Below are 24,434 nucleotides of genomic sequence, written 5' to 3'. Positions count from 1 at the left end.
TGATAGCTCGCTACCACCCACAGGACAAAGTCCAAACTCTGGGCCTTCCACAGGGAGAACCACCAACAAACCCTTTTTTCCAACTTCTTTTCTTTTAAAGACCCACATCTACTCCAACTAATGGTCACTGACACCCGACACGTACATCCTAGTGTTCCTGCAATTAGTCTTGTTTCCTTTTTGAAATGAATTTTCCTTCTTGTTTACTTACTGAAAGTGCACGTCCTTCTAGACCTGTCTCTGGCAATACTTTTTCAAGCTCTTTACTGACCTTACCATCTAGCCCTATCCTTTCTCTCCTATCATTATATTTTGTGTCTCTAGAGCTATCCTCCTCCTCTAAGGAAAAAGGGAAGTTTTATTCACTTTATCAGGGAATTTTAGGTAAAATATATTTGGGCTAAAAATTCACTATTTTACTAGGTGCATCTAGATTCAGAGCATTTTCTCTCCATTTATTACCTTAAATATTTTTTTGAGTACAAAAATACTATTCATTAGAAGAGATCCTAGAAATACAGGTTGGTAAACACAAAAATCTCGCAATACAGAGATGACAATTGTTAATAGTTTGGTGTATAACTTTCCAGTCTTTTTTCCTGACACACATTCTTACTCATTTATCGAATATTACTAACCATCCATATGCTGATCACTAGTGATAAAATGACAGATCAGACAGACATGAAATCTGCCAGGGTGCGCTGATATTCTAGTGTATATAGTATATAAAATATGTATAAAATTTATAAATGTAAAATACACACATATACACATATGTATACAAATACATAAGATTACATATATATGCATATATACATATATATGGTCCCCAAAGTGGACCAAAATGCATTTTCTATTTTATAACTTTAATTTTGCAATAATTTATCATTAACATCTCAGTAAGTACACATATGTATCACCCTTTTTTCTCACTGTCTTAACCATTTAAGTGTGCAGTACAGTAGTAGTAATTATATGCACTTTGTTGTGCAATAGATTTCTAGAACTTTTTCATCTTGCAGAACTGAAACCCTGTATTCATTGAAAAGCATATCACCCTTTTCCCCTCCCTAAGCCCCTGACAACCACCATTCTACTTTCTTTTTCTAAGAGTTTGGCTGTTTTAGACACCTCATTTAAGGGAGATGATGAAATCGTTGTTTTTTCATGGCTGGTTTATTTCACTTAGCATAATATTTTCAAGATTCATCCAAGTTGTAGCCTCTTTTATACAGGCTGAATAATATTCCATTGTATGTATATCTGACATTTTCTTTATTCAACTGTCTATGGAAATTTAGATTACTTCCACTTCTTGGGTATTGTGATTAGTGCTGCAATGAACATGGATACACAGATATCTCTTTAAGATCCTGGTTTAAGTTCTTTTGGATATATACAAGCTTTGGGATTGCTGGATCATATGGTAATTCTATTTTTAATTTTTTGAGTAAACTCCATAGTGTTTTCCATAGTGGCTGCACCATTTTACATTCCCATCAACAGTGCACAAGGGTTCTAGTTTCTCTGCTTTCTTGGCAACACTTGTTATTTTCTGGGTTTGGTTTTGTTTTGTTCTGTTTTGTTTGATAGTGGCCATACCCTAGTGGGTATGAAGTGATATCTCACCGTGGTTTTGATCTGCATTTTCCTGATGATTAGAGATGTTGAGCATCTTTTCATATGCTTGTTGGGCACTTGTATATCTTCTTGGAGAAATGCTATTTAAATATGATTTGTGTTTTGTTGTTGAATTGTAGGAGTTCTTGATATAGTCTCAATATTAACCTTTTATCAGATACATAGTTTGGAAATATTTCCTCCCATTCCCTAGATTTCCTTTACCTTCTCTTGATTGTTTCCCCTCCGCACAGATGTTTATAAGTTTGATGTAGTTTCATTTGTCTATTCTTGCTTTTATTGCCTTTGCTTTTGGTGTCATATCCAAGAAACAATTGCCAAATCCAATGTCATGAAGCATTTTCCCTAGGTATTCTTCCAGGAGTTTTATAGTTTCAGGTCTTATGTTTTGATCTTTAATCAATTTCTTAAAAAATTGATTTTGAGAGAGACAGAGACAGAGAGGGAGAGAGCGAGCATGGGAGGGGCAGAGACAGAAAAGGTGAGAGAGAAAATCCCAAGCAGGCTCCATGCTGTCAGCGCAGAGCCTGAGGCAGGGCTTGGTCCCATGACTGTGAGATTATGACCTGAGTCGAGATCAAGAGTCAGACACTTAAATGACTGAGCCACACAGGTGTCCCTTGAGCTAATTTTTGTTATGGTGTAAGGTAATACATGTGGGTATCCAGTTTTTCCATCACCATTTGTTGAAGAGGCTATCCTTTCCCCATTATGCAGCCTTGGTACTCTTGCCAACGATCATTTCACAATATATGTGAGGATTTGTTTCTGAGCTCTCCTGTGTTTCATTTATTTATATGTCTTCATTTACATTAGTACTGTACTGTTTTGATTATTATGGCTTTAGAATATGTTTTAAATCAGGAAGTGTCAGGCTTGTAGCATTACTTTTCTTTCTTTGTTTTAGCTATTTAGAGTCCTTTGAGATACCATATAGATTTTGAGATTTTTTCCCCCCTATTTCTGCAAAAAATGCCATTGAGATTTTGGTAGGGATTGAATTGAGTCCATAGATTGCTTTGAGTAGTGTGAATATTTTAACAATATTAAACCTTTGAATCCATGAATACGTGATGTCTTTTAACTTATGTGTGTATTCTTTAATTTCTTTTAGGCAAGTTTTGCGGTTTTTGAAATATAAATCTTTTACCTCTTTGGTTAAGTTTATTTGTAAGTTTTTTATTCCTTTTAGTGCTACTGTAAATGGGATTCGTTTCTTCATTTCTGTTTCAGATTGTTCATTTTTAGTATGTAGAAATACAAATGATTTTTTTGTGTATCGATTTTGAATGCTGCAACTTTGCTGGATTCATTTTTTTAGTTCTAATATTTATTTTTGTGGAATCTTTAGGGTTTTCTGCATATAAGATCATGTCATTTGTGAACATTGATAATTTTACTTATTCTTTCCAATTTGGATGCCTTTTATTTCTTTTTATTGCTTAATTGCTCTAAGACTTCCAATTTTATGGTTAATGGAAGTGGCAATATTGGGTATCCTTTCTTTCTTAGAGGGAAAACTTTCTGTTTTTCACCATTGAGTATGATATTAGCTGTGGAATTTTTATATATGGCCTTTATTATGGTGAGGTAATTTTCTTATATTCCTAGTTTGTTGGGGTTTTTATAATCACAAATGCTTTTTCTGCATCAAATGAGATGATCATGTGGATTTTTTCCTTCATTCTGTTAATGTACTGTTTTACATTTATTGATTTGTACATGTTAAACTATTCTTGCATTCCAGGGATAAATTCCTTTTAGTATGCCATTAAAGTCAGTTTTGCTAATATTTTGTTGAGGATTTTTGCATATATGTACATCAGGGATCTTGGCATGCAATTTTATTTTCTTGTGGTGTCCTTATCCAGTTTTGGTATTAGGGTAATGCTGGTCTTGTAAAATGAGTTCAGGAGTATTCTATGCGCCTCAATTTTTTAGGAAGAGTTTGAGAGGATTGGTATTAATTCTTTAAATGTTTGTAGAATTCACCAGTGAAGCCATTAAGTCCTGAGCTTTTATATACTGGAGGATTTTTAATTATTGACTCAATCTCCTTACTAGTTACTGTTCAGTTCAGATTTTCTATTTCTTCATAATTCAGTCTTGAAAGTTTGTTTCTAAGAACTTACCCATTTCTTTTAGATTGTCCACAGTAGTCTCATAATTCTTTTTTTTCTGCGGCATTTTTTTTTTTAATTTTCTTTTTTTTGAACGTTTATTTATTTTTGGGACAGAGAGAGACAGAGCATGAACGGGGGAGGGGCAGAGAGAGAGGGAGACACAGAATCGGAAACAGGCTCCAGGCTCTGAGCCATCAGCCCAGAGCCTGACGCGGGGCTCGAAATCACGGACCGCGAGATCGTGACCTGGCTGAAGTCTGTCGCTTAACCGACTGCGCCACCCAGGCGCCCCGTCTGCGGCATTATTTAAAATGCTTCCTCTTTCATTTCTGCCTTTTGTTATTTGAGTGTCCCTCCTTTTTATTCTTAGGTAGTTTCAATTTTGTTTAGCTTTTAAAAAAAACCAACTCTTAGGTTTGTTGAGTTTTTCCTATTGTTTTTCTAGTTTCTATTTCACTTGTTTCTGCTCTAATTTTTATTATTTCCTTCCATCTGCTAACTTTGGGTTTAGTTTTTCTTCTTTTGCTAGTTCCTTTAGGTATAAATACACCATCTTTTTATTTTTCTTTTTTCTTTTTTTTTTAAATGAAGCAGAAAAATTTTCAGAAAACTAGGAACCAAAGGAAACATTAAAAATGTTTACTAATATTGCACACTCAGATCTTGGTGCAAACAGAATCATGAGAAAGGTAACATATTTTTATTGTTTGGTTTTCTTTTTTTTCTTATTTTCTTTTTCTTTTATTTTTAAATATGAAATTTATTGTCAAATTGGTTTCCATACAACACCCAGTGCTCATCCCAACAGGTGCCCTCCTCAATACGAATCACCCGCCATCCTCTCACTCCCACCCCCCATCAACCCTCAGTTTGTTCTCATTTTTTAAGAGTCTCTTATGGTTTGTCTTCCTCCCTCTCTAACTTTTTTTTTCCTTCCCCTACCCCATGGGTTTCTGTTAAGTTTCTCAGGATCCACATAAGAGTGAAAACATATGGTATCTGTCTTTCTCTGTATGACTTATTTCATTTAGCATAACACTCTCCAGTTCCATCCACGTTGCTACAAGAGGCCATATTTCATTCTTTCTCATTGCCACGTAGTATTCCATTGTGTATATAAACCACAATTTCTTTATCCATTCATCAGTTGATGGACGTTTAGGCTCTTTCCATAATTTGGCTATTGTTGAAAGTGCTGCTATAAACATTGGGGTACAAGTGGCCCTATGCATCAGTACTCCTGTATCCCTTGGGTAAATTCCTAGCAGTGCTATTGCTGGGTCATAGGGTAGATTTATTTTTAATTTTTTGAGGAACCTCTACACTGTTTTCCAGAGCAGCTGCACCAGTTTGCACTGCCACCAACAGTGCAAGAGGGTTCCCATTTCTCCACATCCTGTCCAGCATCTGTAGTCTCCTGATTTGTTCATTTTAGCCACTCTGACTGGCATGAGGTGGTATCTGAGTGTGGTTTTAATTTGTATTTCCCTGATGAGGAGTGACGTTGAGCATCTTTCCATGTGCCTGTTGGCCATCCGGATGTCTTCTGTAGAGAAGTGTCTATTTATGTTTTCTGCCCATTTCTTCACTGGATTATTTGTTTTTTGGGTGTGGAGTTTGGTGAGTTCTTTATAGATTTTGGATACTAGCTCTTTGTCGTATATGTCATTTGCAAATATCTTTTCCCATTCCATTGGTTGCCTTTTAGTTTTGTTGATTGTTTCCCTTGCAGTGCAGAAGCTTTTTATCTTGAGGAGGTCCCGATAGTTCATTTTTGTTTTTAATTCCTTTGCCTTTGGAAATGTGTCAGGTAAGAAATTGCTGTGGCTGAGGTCAGAGAGGTTTTTTTCCTGCTTTCTCCTCTAGGGTTTTGATGGTTTCCTGTCTCACATTCAGGTCCTTTATCCATTTTGAGTTTATTTTTGTGAATGGTGTGAGAAAGTGGTCTAGTTTCATTCTTCTGCATGTTGCTGTCCAGTTCTCCCAGCACCGTTTGTTAAAGAGACTGTCTTTTTTCCATTGGATATTCTTTTCTGGTTTGTCAAAGATTAGTTGACCATACTTTTGTGGGTCCAATTCTGGAGTCTCTATTCTATTCCATTGGTCTATGTGTCTGTTTTTGTACCAGTACCATGCTGTCTTGATGATTACAGCTTTGAGGTAGAGGCTAAAGTCTGGGATTGTGATGCTTCCTGCTTTGGTCTTCTTCAAAATTACTTTGGCTATTTGGGGTCTTTTGTGGTTCCATACAAATTTTAGGGTTGCTTGTTCTAGTTTCGAGAAGAATGCTGGTGCAATTTTGATTGGGGTTGCATTGAATGTGTAGATAGCTTTGGGTAGTATTGACATTTTAACAATATTTATTCTTCCAATCCATGAGTATGGAATGTTTTTCCATTTCTTTATATCTTCTTCAATTACCTTCATAAGCTTTCTATAGTTTTCAGCATACAGATCTTTTACATCTTTGGCTAGTTCTAGCATCAGCAATCAGACAACAAAAGGAAATCAAAGGCATCAAGATTAACAAAGATGAAGTCAAGCTTTCACTTTTTGCAGATGACATGATATTATACGTGGAAAACCTGATAGACTCCACCAAAAGTCTACTAGAACTGATACATGAATTTAGCAAAGTTGCAGGATACAAAATCAATGTACAGAAATCAGTTGCTTTCTTATACACTAATAATGAAGCAACAGAAAGACAAATAAACTGACCCCTTCACAATTGCACCAAGAATCATAAAATACCTAGGAATAATACACCATCTTTTTAAATGAGAGAATATTCGATTATGGGGATATACTATAATTTATCAAATTTTCTATTGATTTGGAACATTTATTTAAATGCAAAAATACGGACAAGAGGCCTTCAGATATGACTTTCTTCAACAACTAAAATAAATTTTATTTTCCTAACTGAACATGTTGAGAGCTGTGCTCCAGAGGAAGGCCTGGTTCTGATTGTTTGGGGTCTTGAGGTTGCCTTTTAGATACCTAGATATCTGTAATAGAGTAAAACAGAAGCCCAGTCACTCAAAATGCTTCCTGTATGCCCCCTAAAAGGCAACACTGAATTACATGGCAGGAAGGACCTGCTATTTTAAGTGGAAAAAGTAGTTATAACTAACATGGAATTTATAGGGTTTTCTTTTCTTTTTTTCTTTTTTGGAGTAGTGAGCAATAGCTGTTATTCCCCTCACTTCTTCACAAACAAGGATCTGCCCTCAAGCAAGTGAAGTATCAATGTGGCTTCATGCCTATGAAGACTGGCTCACTTTAGTCATCATATATTGAGCACCCACTACATGTCAGGCATGATACTGGATACTGCAAAGGACACACAGGTGAATGAGACATGAGCCTAACTCTCCAAGAGCTTGTGACCTAGTAAGGAAGTTGATTTGGATAAAAAGATACAAAATGTTGAATAGACCACCAGTACCATACTGGAAGGTACAACAAAACCATGGAAATCAGAAGGGGAGAATTGCCTTCCTACAGAATGGATCAGGAACAACATAATGGAGGAGGTCAGAATTAAGCTGGTTTTGATGGATTTGTATTGATATGTACATGAGGAAAATATACTCCACATAAATGGAATAGTAAAATTAAAGACACATGAGTGGGAAAGTTGTGGGTGGTGGATATGGTATATTTGGAATGTGAAGAAGAATCTAAGGTGTCAGGTCAGTAGATAACATTTTTGAGTGTGTGGCAGAGACAGCTAGCTATGCATCTAAACTTTTCTGGTCACCTGCTCCCTTTTTATAATATGAAACTGCTTCTGTGAAGTAGCTGGGAAATCTGAGACTACAAATCCTAATCCCCCTGCCACTCCCCTACCCATCTAGGTGGGCCATATGAATAGTTCTCAAGTATAGAGTTTGAGTAAAAGTAATGCATGTATCACTTTCAGGTTGAGATATTTAAGAATTGAGAATGTGTCTTACCCATTCTGTTTCTTTCTGTGTGCTAACTGGATGTCAGTGCCATTCAGCTTGGAAACTACATGATGAAAACAGCAGAGCCACTGGCCACTTGGATCTCTGAAAGATTGCATAGAGCACAGCACCCACCCATTACACCCTCTTCCTACCTGGACCCTCATTGGATGATTACATGATCAAGAAATAAGTTTCTGCAGAATCAATGCACTGAAACTTTGGAATTTATATGCCCCAAATGTTGATCTGCCTTACATAATACAGGACATATAAAGAAGTAATGGGAGTGAGAGCATGGGTGAGGTATATAGTTTGGGGCTAGTTTGGTGCTTTCCATCAGATTGTCTTCATTACTGTAAGAACTACAGAGACAAGGAGAAAGGGTTTCTATCCTTTGGTTAATACTAAGCATGTACAATGATAAACAGATATCTTGATGACTCTCTCTAAACTGATTTTACAGCCAGAGCTAGAAGGTAAAGTTGGAGCTGTTTTTGATTAATTTCTCCTCTTCATGGAAGTAAGTGTTAATGTTAGGACTTTTCATTTCACATAACATTTTCATATGCATGACTTTCTTTCATCTTCTGTACAGCCCTGTGAGGTGATGATATTTGCATCTTATTGATTCGAGGCTCAGAGAGATTTAGTGAATTGCCCAAGACCACATAGCTCCAAGATTCAAACACAGGTTTTTGGGATCCTAGGCTTGTGGCATCTGGTGTATATCTGTAAACTTTCTCTTTCCATAAGGAAAAAGCAAACTAAACAACCCTATCCCAGCCAGTGTCTCCTTTGCGAAGATGAAAGAAAGGCTGAAGGCATTCTTGGCTCAGGCCAAACTGATCAATGGAAGCCTTTAGAGTAGGTCAGAGCCTCAATTCATACTTTTAGGTATAAAAGAAAATGTCTACTTCTTAATTTTCCTGAACTCAAATGAAATCAGACTCAGAACTTCCATCTTGAGAGGCTGCTGGGAAATTCAGCATTAATCATTTTTGGATCTCTCTACTCTGTAAGTAACCTAGGAGGCTATGTGGTATGTGGGTCTTTTATGTCAGTTCATCCTCATTGCCACTCAGTGGGAAAGCCATAATGTCAGATGGCTCTCTGCTTTGCTGCCACATTTGGGGTATCCATCTTTGTGGTTTTACCTCATTAAATATACCTTCAAGACCACTGAGGTATTGCTACCTTCCTTGGATGCTCTTCCACAGGTGTGGGCCTCTGTTCTCCCCTCCTAGCAGTTTTTCTCAGGAGAAATCTCCCTCTCTCTTCTTTGTTTACCCTTAAAGTCTCAGTGCATTATCACTCTAACGAGTTGAGGATTTTTCCCATAAAAGGAAAGAGCCATTGTCTTCCTGCATTTTGGCATTTTGCAAAAGTCCCTGAGGCAAGGATTGCTAAAAAGCAGGCAGATTCTGTGGAACAGGGGAACCTGAATATATAGGTTAAGCATAGTTAAATTGGTTTAATACAAAATTTGACTCTGTCCAAGGGATCTATCATTGCATTGGAGATCCAATCATTTAATAAATACTGAACATCTTCCCTTTGTCAGTCTCTGATCCAGGCAGTGGAGAGATTATGGTGGCATGGAACTGGTAGTCTAGTAGGATAACCTCTGATAATGATTAGTGCTATAAAGGATAGAAAACAAAATAATAAAGGGGAAGTGAAGGGTTGTGGAACAGAGAGATGTCTCTGAAGGGATGATGTTTGAGCTGAGACCTGAATTATGAAACCTTCATGATGATCATGAGACCAGGCCACACAAATGTCTGTGGGTAATGTATTCGAGGCTGTGGCCACAAGGGTACTAAACCTTCAGGCTATGGAAAGAAATCTGGATTTTATTCCTGTTCTTTGAGAAGCATTGGGAGGTAAAAGGGAAATGGACTAAAGGCTATGCTTAGAGCATCACCTTCCTGTATCAGTCTCTACCTTTCAATATTTAGGATTTAGCCAGAGAGGCAAAACCTATACACAGTAATAATACATTTAGGTTTGCCTTAGAGTTTTTGATGAGCTTTCTTTCCTATCATATTTGAATCTCAAAACAACCTTGTGAACTGAGCAGGACAGATAAGGAAACTATAAATTATTTATACAAGTCAGTCCTTGATTCTTGTCTTCTTCTTCCTACATGACTGCCTTGGGTACTCCTGTTGATCCATGAGGAAGCTGATCCTGTCTGGCCCCTGCTCCAGGTTGTGATATTCCCCAGTCCTACCTCAGGATGCCTCTCTGCCTTGCATATACTTTTATTACTGTATGCATTTTGCATCTGTTTGATGATGTGAGTTCTTATAATAGTGAACACATTGTGGTCACAGACTATGCTTTTGTCTTTTCCTATGCCCTAGGTGAATAAAATGAGCTTTGAAATCTATGTGTGTTAAATGAGTGAATGTCAGCTGTAGGGTGCTGGCTTGTGAAAGGAAGGCATGATGAGCATTGGCTAGCAAGGTGTAGGAGAGCCTCATGGACAAAGGGACTGGGGTTTCTGCCTGGAGATGTGAGGAGAGCACTACAAGAAGGAGGCCCAGATAAAGAGAGGTGCTTCTGGGCTCCTGCACCCACTGAGCATAGTGTATGTGAGCAGGGCAGATGAAAGGCAGTGGGGAAGAGTGTGCCCCAGGGGACAGTTCATGCCCAGAAACTGGGGTACTTTGGCTAGAGAGGGAGCTGGGCCCACATGGTGGAGGGCTATGAACGCCAGGCTGTATAGTGAGAATTTTTTATTGGGTAGATAGGGGAGCCAATCAGGGTTTCTGGGTTGGGGCTATCGCATGATGAAGCTGGTGTTTTAGGGAGCTTAAGCTGATCCTTGAGGGCCTCAAGAACAAAAGAAAGAAGTCAGCATGCATGATAGAAGCCAGGAGGGATTTTTCACAATTTGGGCTTCAGGTAGTAAATTCTTGGGAGAAGATGGTGGAAATGGGAAATGAGGGCACAGAGAAGTGATAGAGCATTGGGTGGGCTCCCATGCCAAAGGAAGACTTTACTGCCCCTGAGGAAGTTGGTTTGATTTTCCTGTGGATTCAGATCCTGGTTCTGTCACTTATTGGGCTGTTTTGAGGGTTGAGAGAAAGAACTTATTTAAAGTGTCTGAATGAAGTGTGTCAAGCAAGTGGCATCTATTGACTATCACCAGGAGTAGAAGTCTGAGCACTTCTGGCCTTTGCATCTTGGTATCAGAGTTGCCAAAGAAAACCCAATGCATTCGAGCACTGGATGGAACAACACTTTACTCAGGGAAGAGACAGCAAGTTTGGCTTCAGTGTGTGTGTTGGTGTCTGGTGGTGAGCAGGTCCCTTCTGGTAGCCAGCACAGGGCCAATGGCCTGCATGAACTTCCAGTGTAGTTGCAGCAGAAGGACTCTCTCCCCTTCCTGCAGGAGGCAGATATAGTAGTAGTGGGGTGGCCAGGTGCTTATTATGCTTAAGCAGAATAAATAACATACATTGAGTTGAAACGGGGAAAGGTGTTTCCACACTGGTGATAAGTCCAGCACAGGCTGTGAGGTTTCCTTATCTCTTGGTAAGAAATGTTCCAGGCCCGGGAAAGACTGCATGCATAACACTGCCTTTCCCAACAAAGTGAGCCATCAATACACATCTAGAGCTAGGTTGGAGTGGTGGTTAAGAGCATGGTCTTTGAAGTCAGACCTGGGATTGACTCTAATTTGTTAAGATTCACAAGAATAAAAGCTGTGTCTCCTAGTTCATTATTACTCTCCAAGAAGTTCTGCCCCAGTGCCTGGTTGGTGATGCATAATTAACCCTAGCTACATTACTTATTAACTTCATGCCTTTGGGGCAAATTACTTAATCTCAGTCCTCATCTTTAAAATGGGGAGAATAAAGCAGCTAAGATAGGTTTTGGTGAGGATTACATGAGTTAATAAATGTAAAGCATTTAGCAAAGTGCCTTGTACACAGTAAGCCGTAATCAATGTTAGCACCTGTGTTACTATTAATGTTATTTTATTAATCTGGAACAAGCTTTGGGGTTTATGGGAAAGAGCAAAGAAGGTAGCTAAATCAGTTTGGCTAAGGAAGGTTCAGGCTCCACCGAAATAGAATGTTCTGAACACTGTAATGACCAGTGACTCACTGAGTCCTGCTTGTCTGCAACTTTTTGGGATTCACATGTACACTCAGTTTCACTTGCAAATAATGGATCATTTGTGGATGATCTAGTCAGTTATAAAGGGTCATTCTGGTTTTTCACACTGTTGGTAACTTGCTAGCTGCAAATAATAGATTTTTGTGACAGATCTTTTGGCAATGACTTGACATGTTTTCGTTAGCTAATTCAAGTAGTCATCACACTTCCCTGGGCGTGTTGAAAGCTTTCAACTTCATAATTACCTCCTCATTTCAACCACTAGTGCTTCAACAATCAACCATGTTGGTAACTACTTCCAGGGAATGTTAAAAAGAGGGAGCACAGTATCTCAGTTCCTCTAGGTGTTTTGTGAAAAACAAAGAAATGGCTAATAATAGTCATTTTGAGGAAATGTATAAAATATAGCAATTCAATATTACAAAATTATCTTTGCAGATTCTGAGGAAATGAGGCTTTATGGATAACATATATTATACTCTTGGTTTTGACATACCAACTGATTCTGAAGTACACACAGAATGTACTTATAATGTATTTATAATGTGCTTATAATGTTTTGATCTTTCACTGTGCAATTTTCCTTAACAAGGGGACCTGTTGGGAATTTATTGATGAAATTTATCTACATAAATATCCTAGAATTAAATATGCTTAATAAATGTGTTATAACTATAGACTTAATATATTAAAAGTGACTTTCATGGCAATTTGAATATGACAGAACAGTTTGTGAACTAATGTAGTGTAATTTTCTGGTTATTCCAACTACTACTGATAGTGAATCTGGTCAGCTCCATCCCATCTAGGTGGTGGAACCATCACTTGAATGAACTAATGAAGTAGGTATCAGAATCAGACAGAAATGGGTTTATACCCTGGCTCTAACACTTAGCTTTGTGGTCTTGTGCAATTATCTCATCTTCTTAAGACTTTTTTTCTGTTCTTTAATACAGGGATGATACCATCTATATTATAGGTTTGTTATAGATAAATGAGATCAAGTTTGTAAAAAATGCTAAGCACAGAGAGCATGGAATATAGTAAATTCTCGGGAAAGAGAAGCAAGTATTATATGATTTTTCAATACCAGAGACAAAGAAGTACATCGTTCCTGTTACAAAAGTGTGAGTAGATCAAAGAATAGCAGGGAGTTTGTAAAGTGAAGGTAATAACAGTCTGTGAAGGTTTCTATCACTTGCCTAAATAGAAACTCAGTGTATAAGACTGACCATGGGCTCTTGTGGTAGAGTCCTAGGGAAATGGACTGTCCAAATCTTTTTATTATGCCAGAATGATTGCCATTATACAGTCTATGACATCTTAACAACAGAGCAACTTACTAACAGTGTAAAAAGTTAGCTAATCAAAAAGCTTTTGAATGGATGCTTTGAGTGCCAAAATATATGATGCCAAACCATTGGTTTGGCAACATTTTTTACTTCATTGACTGATTTTTGTGGGTTAAATTGGCTGCTATTACATAGATGTAGGCATCAGCCTGGATATATATTTATTGTGTATTTAAACTTATGGTAGAGAGACAAATAAGGAATTGTAGCAAAACAGTAGTTATTAAATTCATGCCAAAGGCTTATCAAATAATAGGGCATTGATATTGGGGAGAAAAAAGAAAAGGAAATGCATTAATAAGTAAGATAGGTTTCTACCATTCCAACTATCAGTCTATTGGATTTATATAGATTTTTGATTCCCATAAATCTATTTATTCACCAATTGCTTTTGCTATAAACAATTGAAAATGTTAATCGATTGGTAAGACAATTTATGTTCAAAGTTTTCCTGGACAAAAAAAGCAAACATGTACTGGATAATTTCTGCTTATTTTATTCAAGGTCTCATGTTTCTTTATCACCTTTATTCAGTATAGAAAAAAATGTGACATAATTTTTAGAAATACAGCAGGCTCGGGTCTATGTACAAAAATAAATTACTGCTTACGGGGCCAAAAGACGAGGTGTTATTATGTGTTTAATTTGCTCAGTTATGAAAGAAACTCCAGGGTATTGGGTTATGAAAAACAATGGTTATTTTGAGAGAAAATGGAGCCAAATTGGGTGGATTTTAAACACTTTCAAGTGTGTTTAGTATTGGATGTGATTTCCAGGTTAGGGTGGGGGTGGGAGGCTCTGTTTCATTGTTTGCTCTATCCACTTTGGGGAAATGCTCTTTCCTCTGACTCTGTTCTGAACATGGGCATTTCTCTAGATTGCTTTCTTGGAAATGGCAACAGAAAATGGTAGCAATAATAGGTTTTAAGGTGCTTGGCGGTGAGTCATGCCATTTTATAAATTCATCTCCTTACACTTTATTTCCTTGCTGTGAGATAATTTAGACAAATGTCAGTGAGGGAAAAAGAAAGTGATTGGTGATTCCACCTCCCCCAATAAAGCAAATTCCTAATTTTCTGTCTTTTATCTTTTGCCATTCTTTTGTGCTCCTCTTTGGCCTTGTCAAAACATATCGTTCAGTTAGAGACTAAAAATATTTTCCCATCGATTGGGGTTATTGATTTTTTTTAATCTGTACTTTGGCTTGAAGAGCGCGGGTGAAGGGTGAAAGTTCACCAGCTTAGTCTGCCGTTTTATCTGGACAGCAGAAGAATGTATTGGCAGCAGATTTGATTTACCTTGTTGGGCAGTTGTAGACACTTCAGCCACTGAAGACAACCCCCTAGCATGTCCTGCTATTGCTGTCATCTTTTTTTTTTTTTGTACCCAGGAACTCTTGAAAGATCCACTTTCCTATTCATTTTTATCTGTTTCCAAGGTGGAATTTTTTTATTTTTTTATTTTTAGGATTCCAGACTAGGCCTTTTGGAGATGTCATAATGCATTCTGGACTCACAGTAAATAAAACAGTATTGCATGCATCTACTGGAGTTTGGCCACTGTACCCAGTTGGCTTACAGTCTTGGATCATGTCCATCTATGATTTCACAGCAGAATCTGATGTGACTAGATCAAATTTGCTGAAATCTCTATGTTTCTCTATCACACCTGGTCAGACACATGTGCTCAGGGCAGTGTATGACTCCTATTTTGAGTCCCAAGGTGGCACTTTAAACTTCCTGATGAACACCAGGAACATGGAGGTTGGCACCATAGGTTGGCCATTGTCTAAAGAACAGTGTTGTGACTGAGTATGGCTTCTTTATAGATTAGAATCTGAGCTTTAGCACTTTCTAGCTGTGTGACTCTGGACAAGTTGCCTAAAATGTTGGTACTTTAGCTCTTTGTTCTGTAAAATGGGGATAGAAATTGTATCTATTTCATCAAGTGGTTGTAGGTTCATGTGAATAAATACGTATAAAAGTCGTAGAACAGGACCTGGTACACTGGAAGTTCTCAGTAAATGTTAGCTATTGCTGTGATTATGGACAAGGAAGCTGAGACTGGTGGTGGGGTCTGGGAGTGTTAAGTAACAAGAGAAGTTCACACAGAGGAAGAAAGAAAAAACTCAGTCTCAGGATCAGGATTTGGGGTTCAGTACCACAGCTAGCCTCCTAACTGCTAACACACTTCAGGCCACATGTCCTCAACCCCTTTGTTGGTTCTTTGTTGTATTAGGTGTGGAGGCTCTAGAGTGAAACCTGAGGTTGCTGACAGATGGGGCTGCTGGACTCACTGTGCTCTGTGGAGAATCAGTTGGGATTTTCTGGCCCTGCTTTCATGGAGCTTTTCACCACCACTGTGGGTTCAGCCCCAACTAGAACCTACAGCCATCATTCAACCTGAGGCACATGTATTTAATGCCCAGAGGACAGGCTTCTCTTAGAGAGGAAGCACTATGGTAGGTGCAGTGGTTCTAGAATTTGAGTGTATATAGAATCTCCTACAGAGAACCTCATTCAGGAGTGTTGGACCTTTATTTTTATTTATTTACTTTTTCAATATATGAAGTTTATTGTCAAATTGGTTTCCATACAACACCCAGTGCTCATCCCAAAAGGTGCCCTCCTCAATACCCATCACCCACCCTCTCCTCCCTCCCACCCCCCTTCAATCCTCAGTTTGTTCTCAGTTCGGGCCTTTATTTTTAACAAGCATCTCAGGTGACTTGGATGAAGGTGGTTTCAACTCCCACTTAGAGTAACATTGATAAAGTAGAAGGAGAAGCTTGGGCTCTTGACATGGATAGACTTGGATTTGAATTTGCTTATCAGTTATGTTTATGTGGGCCATTTAATCTCTTTGAGCCTCAAGTATAAAATAGACCTGTGAAATAATAATATATTGAAAGTGTTTAGCATGGTGCCTGACACCTAGCATGTGCTTCATAAATGCTGAAGTTCTCATTCCCTGATTCTATTTGCTATCTTGGACTCCAGAGAATTTTACACTCTCTTGGAATTAATTTGTCTGAACTTCTTTTTTCTCACTCATGCTTTTTGTTGATCTCCTGTCTGAATGCACCTGCTTTTACTATTCCCTTGGAAATACTTTCTTGTTTAGATAAGGTTGACCATATTCCTATAAGTCTTTGCTCTTTCCTTTAGTTATCTGCCCTCAATGACATGATGGTGGTGGCATTCCCACAGCTGGATGAGGTCTGTGTGCAGTGTTGTGGACTAGAGTTCCTCTTACCTTTTCTTGGCCATTGGGACTCTGGGTGTAGAAATGCTAGAGGCCATGTCTTGCTTCTGTCTGCAGTACAGCTGAGGCATCTCTTTCCTCAGTCCGTTTAGTTCCCAGTGTTGGCATTTCTTGTCTGTTCTATCCACTGCTCAGTAACACAGCCAGGTACTCCCATGATTTGACCGATAGAGGACAAATCAGCTAACCAACCTGAGTTAGCGGATGTATTGGCATGTCAGGAGCCAATGACATTTTTTTTTACCCTTAATATTCAAACCTGGTTAAGGTCAAGGCTGTGTTTTATGTGGAACTGAAGTCACTGAATGTCAAAAAGTTCAGTTTGGTCTCTTCGCTCAAACACACAGTCATTTGTACATGTAGGGGGATAGCCTGTCATCTCTTTGGTTAATTTAGTCCAAATGGTAGTTTTCTATAAACATGGTCTTTAGCTTTAATAGACCTAAAGACCTATTTGGCAAAGAAAAGTAAGAGGAATGGTGGTCATATAAGCAGATTCCCATGTGAAAGTGCCAGGGAGGAGAATGAAAGACATAAAGAAAAGTTTTGTAGGAATAATGTCAATATTGCTAAAACAGGAATGAACTGTCAACTTGCAAAAATCTAATGAGGAACTAAAAAAATATCCTGGTAATATGTTTATTATAAGGCATGGATAGAGGGATATGCTCTTACTTTGTATTAGCAAGGGAGAGAATAATCTTAATAGATCATTGGATTTAGGGACTATCCTAAATGTAAGATGATTTCATCTCATGATCTTTAATTATATTTTCAAAAATCCTGTTTTCCAATAAGGTCACATTCTGATGTTCTGAGTGGATATGAATTTTGTGGGGACACCATTCAACCCATTACATCACACAGGGCCAGTAGGCATGATACAGCTCCATATGATGAAAATCCAGAATCTGGGTAGTATGAAGCTATCTCTTCCTGGCCTCTCTTGCATTCTTTTGTGAGAGTCTTAGGAATAGGAGTTTGTATAAAGAGGCTTGCATGACAGAAGCTCAGTAAATATTTCCTAAAAGAGTAAACTAGGAGTGGCAAGTCAGGACCAACAAAAAGAGCCTGAAGATGAACCTATCTCAGAAATAGCCATTTCCACCTTTTCCACCGCCATTTTAATGTGCTATTAATAGTCAAAAGTGTGGCCAGGTGGACCATTTGGATCACAAATATTTAATCTACTACGAAAATAATTTCTCTGTTGGAGGTGGATAAAAACAGAATTGCATTCATTGTGATGGCTTTCTGGGAAGAGGGAACATCCAAATGTACCTTAGTGAAAACATGCACTGATATAGTATTGATATATTAAAAAGGATGAGTTGTATTACTGAACAGGGAAAAAACCAGTATGATTTGTCAAACTTATAACAAATTTGGTTGACTGGTGGTAGTTAGAAAGATGGCTCAAAATGAATAAATTCATTTACTGGTTTTTAACCCTTTAAAAACAAGATAGATTCACCCATCTTGAGTGGTTTAAGACTATAGTCACAAAGTGACAAACAGGTGCATAAAGACAGAGCATTCAGTCCATTTGGGTATGGACCCTCTTACTAGTTCCAGAAAATTGACCTATTTTATTGCATCCTTTTTACAACCAATTCCAGCTGGCTGAATTGAGTATATTTTTCATTCTGACTTGTTGACTTCTGGCCCATTAAGGCAGCCAATCCAATTAGGCAGGCTTTCTGTTGCTTTGCCTCCTGACAGAGCATCTGATTGGCTCACAGTTCTTGCTAAGTGAGAGTCCTTCTGCAACTGTGGGTTATTGTTCTTAAAGGGATCTTATCTCCGGGTTTCTTTAAAAATGCCTGTATTTTTCTCGTCATGCTTAGGCTTGGGTGTTAGGGTATTTCTCATTCAAGTACTTGAGTTTGAGTCTTTGAAGTTAGGACCTAGGCTGAGTGATGAGTCAACTGGGTTGCTAGGGTTCACATTTTGACACACTTCTTGGATTACCAACTGTGCCAGGCTAAATTATGCTCCCCCAAAAGATATCCGTATCTTAATCTCTGAAACCTATGAGTGTTATCTTATATGACAAAGAAAGAACTTTGAACATGTGATTAACCTAAGGAGTTTGAGATGGGGAGTATCCTGAATTGTCCAGGTGGGCCATAAGTGCAGTCACATGTTTCCTTATAAAAGGGAGATTTGACACAGACACACAAAAGAGGGAAGCCATATAGAGAAACCACAGGGAAGAATCAGAGAAAGAAGATGTTACGTTACTGGCTTTGAAAATAGAGGAAGGTGTCATGAACCAAGGAATGCAGTTCTAGAAGCTAGAAAAGGCAAAGAAGCAGATTCTTCCTGAGAGCCTCTAGAGGGAGCATGGCTCTGGCAACACCATGGTTTGGACCCAGTGAAAATGATTTGGACTTCTGGCCTCCAAAACTGTGAGAGAATAAATTCTGTTGTATCAAATTTGAGGTAATTTATTAAAGTAGGCACAGGAAACTTATATACCAAACAAGACCATCCCTGCCAGGACTAAAACCCTACTTCTGAGAAACATACTTTGCAGGGGGATTGACAACAGCTATGCTATTCTTTATGTATTTGTCTATGCTTGCTTTTCAAAGATAATTTTTAATGTTGTTGACCTTCAACCCTCATCTGAGATATTGTCTGAAAATATTTGGTGAGATTTGCTGGATTAAAATGAGAGGTACTTCATAAACCTCCCATGTAGCAATCCAGTTTCTTTGGTCTATTAAGACTTTATATATCAAGGTTACCCCACCCTGAGCTTACTTATGAACTTCTTTTTCATTTAACTATACGAACTCTGAGCACATCACTTACCTGTTCCTTTTTGAAATTCTCTTTTTCCTTGGAATTTTGTCCTTTGTATTAATTAGTCAAGGCTCTCCAGAAAAACAGAATTTATAAGATATCTATCTATCTCTCTAGCTACCTAGCTATTTATATAATTTAGTCATATAAATATGATAAGATATACATTTATTGTAAGAAATTGACTCACATGATTATGAAGGCTGACAGATCCCAAGATCTGCAGCTCACCAACTGCAGACACAGGAAAGCAGGCAGTAATAGTTCAATTCTGAATGTTTTGGCTCGTGACCCAGAAAGAACTTACATTTCAGTTCTCATCTAAAGGCAGGAAAAAACAGATGTCCCAGCTCAAGGCAGTCAGGCAGGAGGAGTTCCCTCTTTGTAAATTTTTATTTATTTATTTATGTATAAATTTTTTTATGTTTTATTTTTTATATGTAAGAGAGTGTGTGTGTGTGTGTGTGTGTGTGTGTGTGTGTGAGAGAGAGAGAGAGAGAGAGAGAGAGAGAGAGAGAGAGAGAGACAGAGACAGAGACAGAGAGAGCAGGGGAGGGGCAGAGAGACGGAGACAGAATTTGAAGCAGGCTTCCGCCTCTGAGCTGTCAGCCTGTTGTGGGGCTCAGAGTCGTGCACTGCTAGATTGTCACATGAGCCGAAGTGGGCACTTAACCGACTGAGCCACCCAGGTGCCCCAGGAGGAGTTCCTTCTTGCTTGCTTAGTATTAGTCTTTCTTTTTCTCTGCAAGCCTTCAATTAATTGGATGATGGCCATTGGCATTAGGAAGGGCAATCTGCTTTACTTATTCTACTGATTCAGATATTAGTCTCATCCAGAAACATCCCCATAGACCCATGTAGAATAATGATTGACCGATAATCTGGGTACCTTGTGGCCTACTCAAGCTGACACATAAAATTGCCCTTCACATTCTGTCTTATCTACTTTTCTCTATTTTCCCCTACAACTTTACTTTTATTTTTATTGGTAAATGTGGATTTCCTTCAGAGCCAAGGCCACCCACCTCCATTGCTCCTCTCTAAATATTCCTTGACGCTCTCTTTCCCTAAGACATCCTCAGCTCCATCCCCATCCCTAACTTCACATGGAGCAAGTAAAACCTGACACTATGAAAATCAAATATTTCAAAGTTGAATCAATTTTTTTTTTTTTTGCTTTAGATATCCATTATTCTTGTAATGGTGTCACTATTATTGTAGGTACCTGGGCTAAAAACCATGGAGGCATCATTGAATCTATCCATCTTCTTTTCTTTTCATAGAAAAAAAACTCAACTCTTATTGATTCTTCTTTAAAAGTTTTTCTTACATCCCTCCTTTCCTCCCCATTCTGCTGGTTGCATGATAATACAGTCCACAGCACATGGCTTTTGCTGCTGTTCTTGATCAGATTTCTTTTAATAAGCACTTCCTCTGTGCTAGGTGCTGTATTAAGCATTTTAGACATATTATCTCATTTATTTGTCCTCCCAAATCCTTTAAAGCAGGTATTATTATCCCATACTTTGCAGTTGAGGCATTGAGGGTAAGTGATCCGTACAAGCTTTCCTAGCTGGTAAGTAGCAGAATGAGAATTAAAACTCAGGCCTGAGTCCACAGCATGCATTCTCAACACCCCTTTTATAGTGCCCTTTTCTTCCAACTCACATTTCTAAACCATTCCCAGTTCTAATCTTGTCTGTAACTACTGACAGTAAAATCTGGAAACATGACATTTGTCAGTATCTTTTCCTGTTCAGACACCTTCACTGGCTCCCCACTGCACAGGGGACTTAATTCCAGTTACAGCTGCCTTGCAGACATTTCTCCTCATCCATTCTGCTTCACTGCCCGCTCCTGCTGGACTTGCTCAGTTGTCTGGATGTACTTTTATTCCTTGGTGCATATTCTGCCTTCCTTCTGTTGTAGTTGTCCTTTCTATCCCAGCTGATACATCTCAGTGCATCCTTCCATGTCCAGTACATATGTCTTCAACCTGGAAAAGCAGTCCAGAAGCTCCATACTTTTATTTTCCCACTAGAACTAAACCTGCATCCCATAATTTTGATGAGCATGTGACTCATTGTATTATTTAGTTAACAGCCTTTCTTCCCAATGTAGTAAATTTTTAATTCTGACTTTTTGACAAGTGTGAGTTTGACAGGGATGGGGTGGCATTCTGCTCATCCCTGAGTTGCCCTTCCAGATCCCCTCTGCCCTTGAGGATTAAATCAGTCACTCCTGCCTTTGCCAGGGGGGAGGGTGGGGTGCGGGGCATTGTGGCTGATAGCTCTCAGCCAGTCCCACTTCTTGAATTGCCTCTAGCAAAGAGAACAACCCATATCTAGTGATTGGTCAGTGTGGGAGTACAAAGGTCTGGCCTTCAATATGGGGCTTGCTTCAATATGGGGCAACTCACAAGGGCCCTTCCAGCTCCACAGCTCCCTCCCCGTGAGATTGATAAAGTCCTTTGTTGCTACTGTATTGCTCTTTAACTTCCTCTTCTGCCCAGTCATGCTTCCTGTCCTCCTCCACAGGTGTTGATCTTGAGGGCACTTCCAATACACTGTATGCACACGAATCTTCCCTTCAGCATTTCTTTCCCAGAGAGCCTGACCTATGACAGGGAGGTCTAAACATGGCTGCCAGTGGTATCTCAGTTGAATGGCAGAAAGAGGCTGGGGGATTACTATTTAGGATGTAGGCTTTTTCTTATTTTCCTGTTTTTACTACAGTGCTCTTACCTGCCTCTTTGTCACAGTTTGGATTTTCTTTGGTTCATTTTCTCTATAGAACAAACCTCTTGGTGGGATAAGAGACAGTGGTTGCCTAGTGGCTTGGGAGGAAGCCTGGGAATCAAAATGCCTTATGCTGACATTCATCTGCCTGTCCTATTTTCAGGACCACCTCCCCTTTCTTGCATGGCATCAGGAGTCTCTACTTCCTTAGCCTTCCCAGGAGGCTGTGGGGGCAGTTGGCTTATTTCTTATTCTTCTTTGCAGGTATTTAGTTGTCAAATTTTTCACTTCTGTTAATTCCTCCAACTACTTCCTGACTCCTGAGACTTTTTGCCATCACTTGGTTTTGTTTCCTCATTTTCTTTACATTTGAAAGTTTATAATTTTTGCATTTTTTCACTCATTTTAGTGGAGCTTCTAGAGGAAGCAGGGTTTAGCACAAGTATAAAACCCTGTTGAACCAACAGTATGGGAGTTCATGGTTTGTTGCCAACTTTGGAACATCTTGATTTTATTGAAAAGAAAGTCAGTGGCTTCTTAAGATACATACATGTGGCATTTTATTTGAAAATATATTTTTATTTATTAAGGGAAAATTTGTGGAGTACTGGGTTAAAATGAGCATATTTTCATTCACCAGAACAGTGGCAAGAGCATCATCAGCCTCTGTCTCACCCAAGCACATGCAACATGAGGACCCCTGGCCAAGACTGACACTCCTCTTCCATGTGCCTAAGCATCTGGAGAGAATTGAAACCTTTCCCCAGTCACCCAGATGTTTTGTCTGCATGTCAAGAACCATCCGGAAGTGCCTAAGTATTTGAATGTTTGATGCCCTGTAGACAACATATCTGTGTGCCTGCCTGAATTTCTCTCACCCAGTTTTGATGTTTGGCTTCATGGAGATGCAGCCAAAGGCTGACTACCTGGATCATCACTGGATGTGTCAATTATAGTGGGATCTGAGGGTTGTAACTTAAAGATCATGCTTTTTTTTTTTTTCCTTTTTTTCCTTCAGGCTGTGTTTGATGCCTGCAGGCACATTTTGGTTCATGTTTAGTCTATGTTTTGGGAACACAAGAGTGTTTATGAAAAAGTAAGGGCTAATTTCTGGAGAGTGGGCATGTGTACTAGAGGTGGTCTGCTGTGCTGCAGACTGCCAATCAAAATGTGCCAGCAATGTCATTCAAGGTCAGAGACCCAGTGAACCGCCAATCAAAGTCACAGGGCTGTTCATGTTCACTTGTCAGTTTTAGAAAGAGGTCACTCTCTCTGTTGTGTGGCTAGTGTGTGAACAATGAGAGTATTTCAGTGGTCAGAAGCACATTTTGCTGCCTACCCCCTGGCGATTTCAGGATGCTTGCCAAGGTTTTTCCTATCTACAGGAATATAAGGCAGAATGGTAGGAAAAGCCAAGGGTATTTTTAAAAACTGAGTTGTAGATTCTGATTTCTGAAAGCAAGCATGGTAGCTGATTTAGTGTGTAGCTTTGTTTAAAGATATTTGCTTAAAATCTCTGTCAATGAGAAAAGATAACAAAGAAAAATCAGAAATATAATTTTAAATATCTAAAAACAGACATCTCCTTTAAACATTTTGTGCTTGGTATTCAGTTTCCTTTCTTGCCTTACCTCAGTTAATCATTACCTTGTTGATTTTCGTCATGCAAAGATAAATTTTGCATTTATGGAAAAAATGACAATTTTAAGGATGTGCTTACATCACAGAATAAAGCTTGAAAAATTTCAGTTTCAGGGTCTGGAAGACAAAATGATAGACGCATTAAGTTTTATATTTCAGTAGGGTCTTGATGGGTTTTCAAAACAGACCTCTCAGAGGGCAAAGGAACAATTCATCATAATCAAGAATATTTGCCATCGAAAGTTATTTCAGTAGCAGCAAATGCTGTGGTGGGCAGATGTTCAAAGTTCAATCATTGTGCCTCCCTGTTGGCAAAACGTCCAGATGAGTCATGTTCTGAATGTTTTGCCTCCCCATTATAAAATATACATATACATTTATTTAATTTCACATGCTCAGCCTTATAGACACAGAATATTTGGCTAAAATGTTCAGAATTCATCTGGATGTCATGTAGATGCAAGTAAAAGCAACTGCTGTACTCATATTCTTATTTAGGTAAAAAAAAATCACAATAGCATTTTGAAAGTTCAGAAATAAAACACTTAAATTGAGGCAAAGGATATGCGTACTAGGTATAAACACTAGGTAGAGATTTTTCAAATTTATAGACTAGTCCATGGGAAACACATGCAGAGTGGAGCTGTCGAGCATGAGGCTTTAGGGTTAGAAAGGTCTTTGGGGTTCAAACTTCTCATTTTGCAGGGGGTGGAATCTGAGGCTCTTGTGGAGGAGGCACAGATTGTGGCAGAGACAACTCCTGAATCCACCTTT

The sequence above is a fragment of the Acinonyx jubatus genome, chromosome B3 (genome assembly GCF_027475565.1).
Source record: "Acinonyx jubatus isolate Ajub_Pintada_27869175 chromosome B3, VMU_Ajub_asm_v1.0, whole genome shotgun sequence".
Lineage (NCBI taxonomy): Eukaryota > Metazoa > Chordata > Mammalia > Carnivora > Felidae > Acinonyx > Acinonyx jubatus.
Note: the sequence above shows the minus strand (reverse complement) of the source record.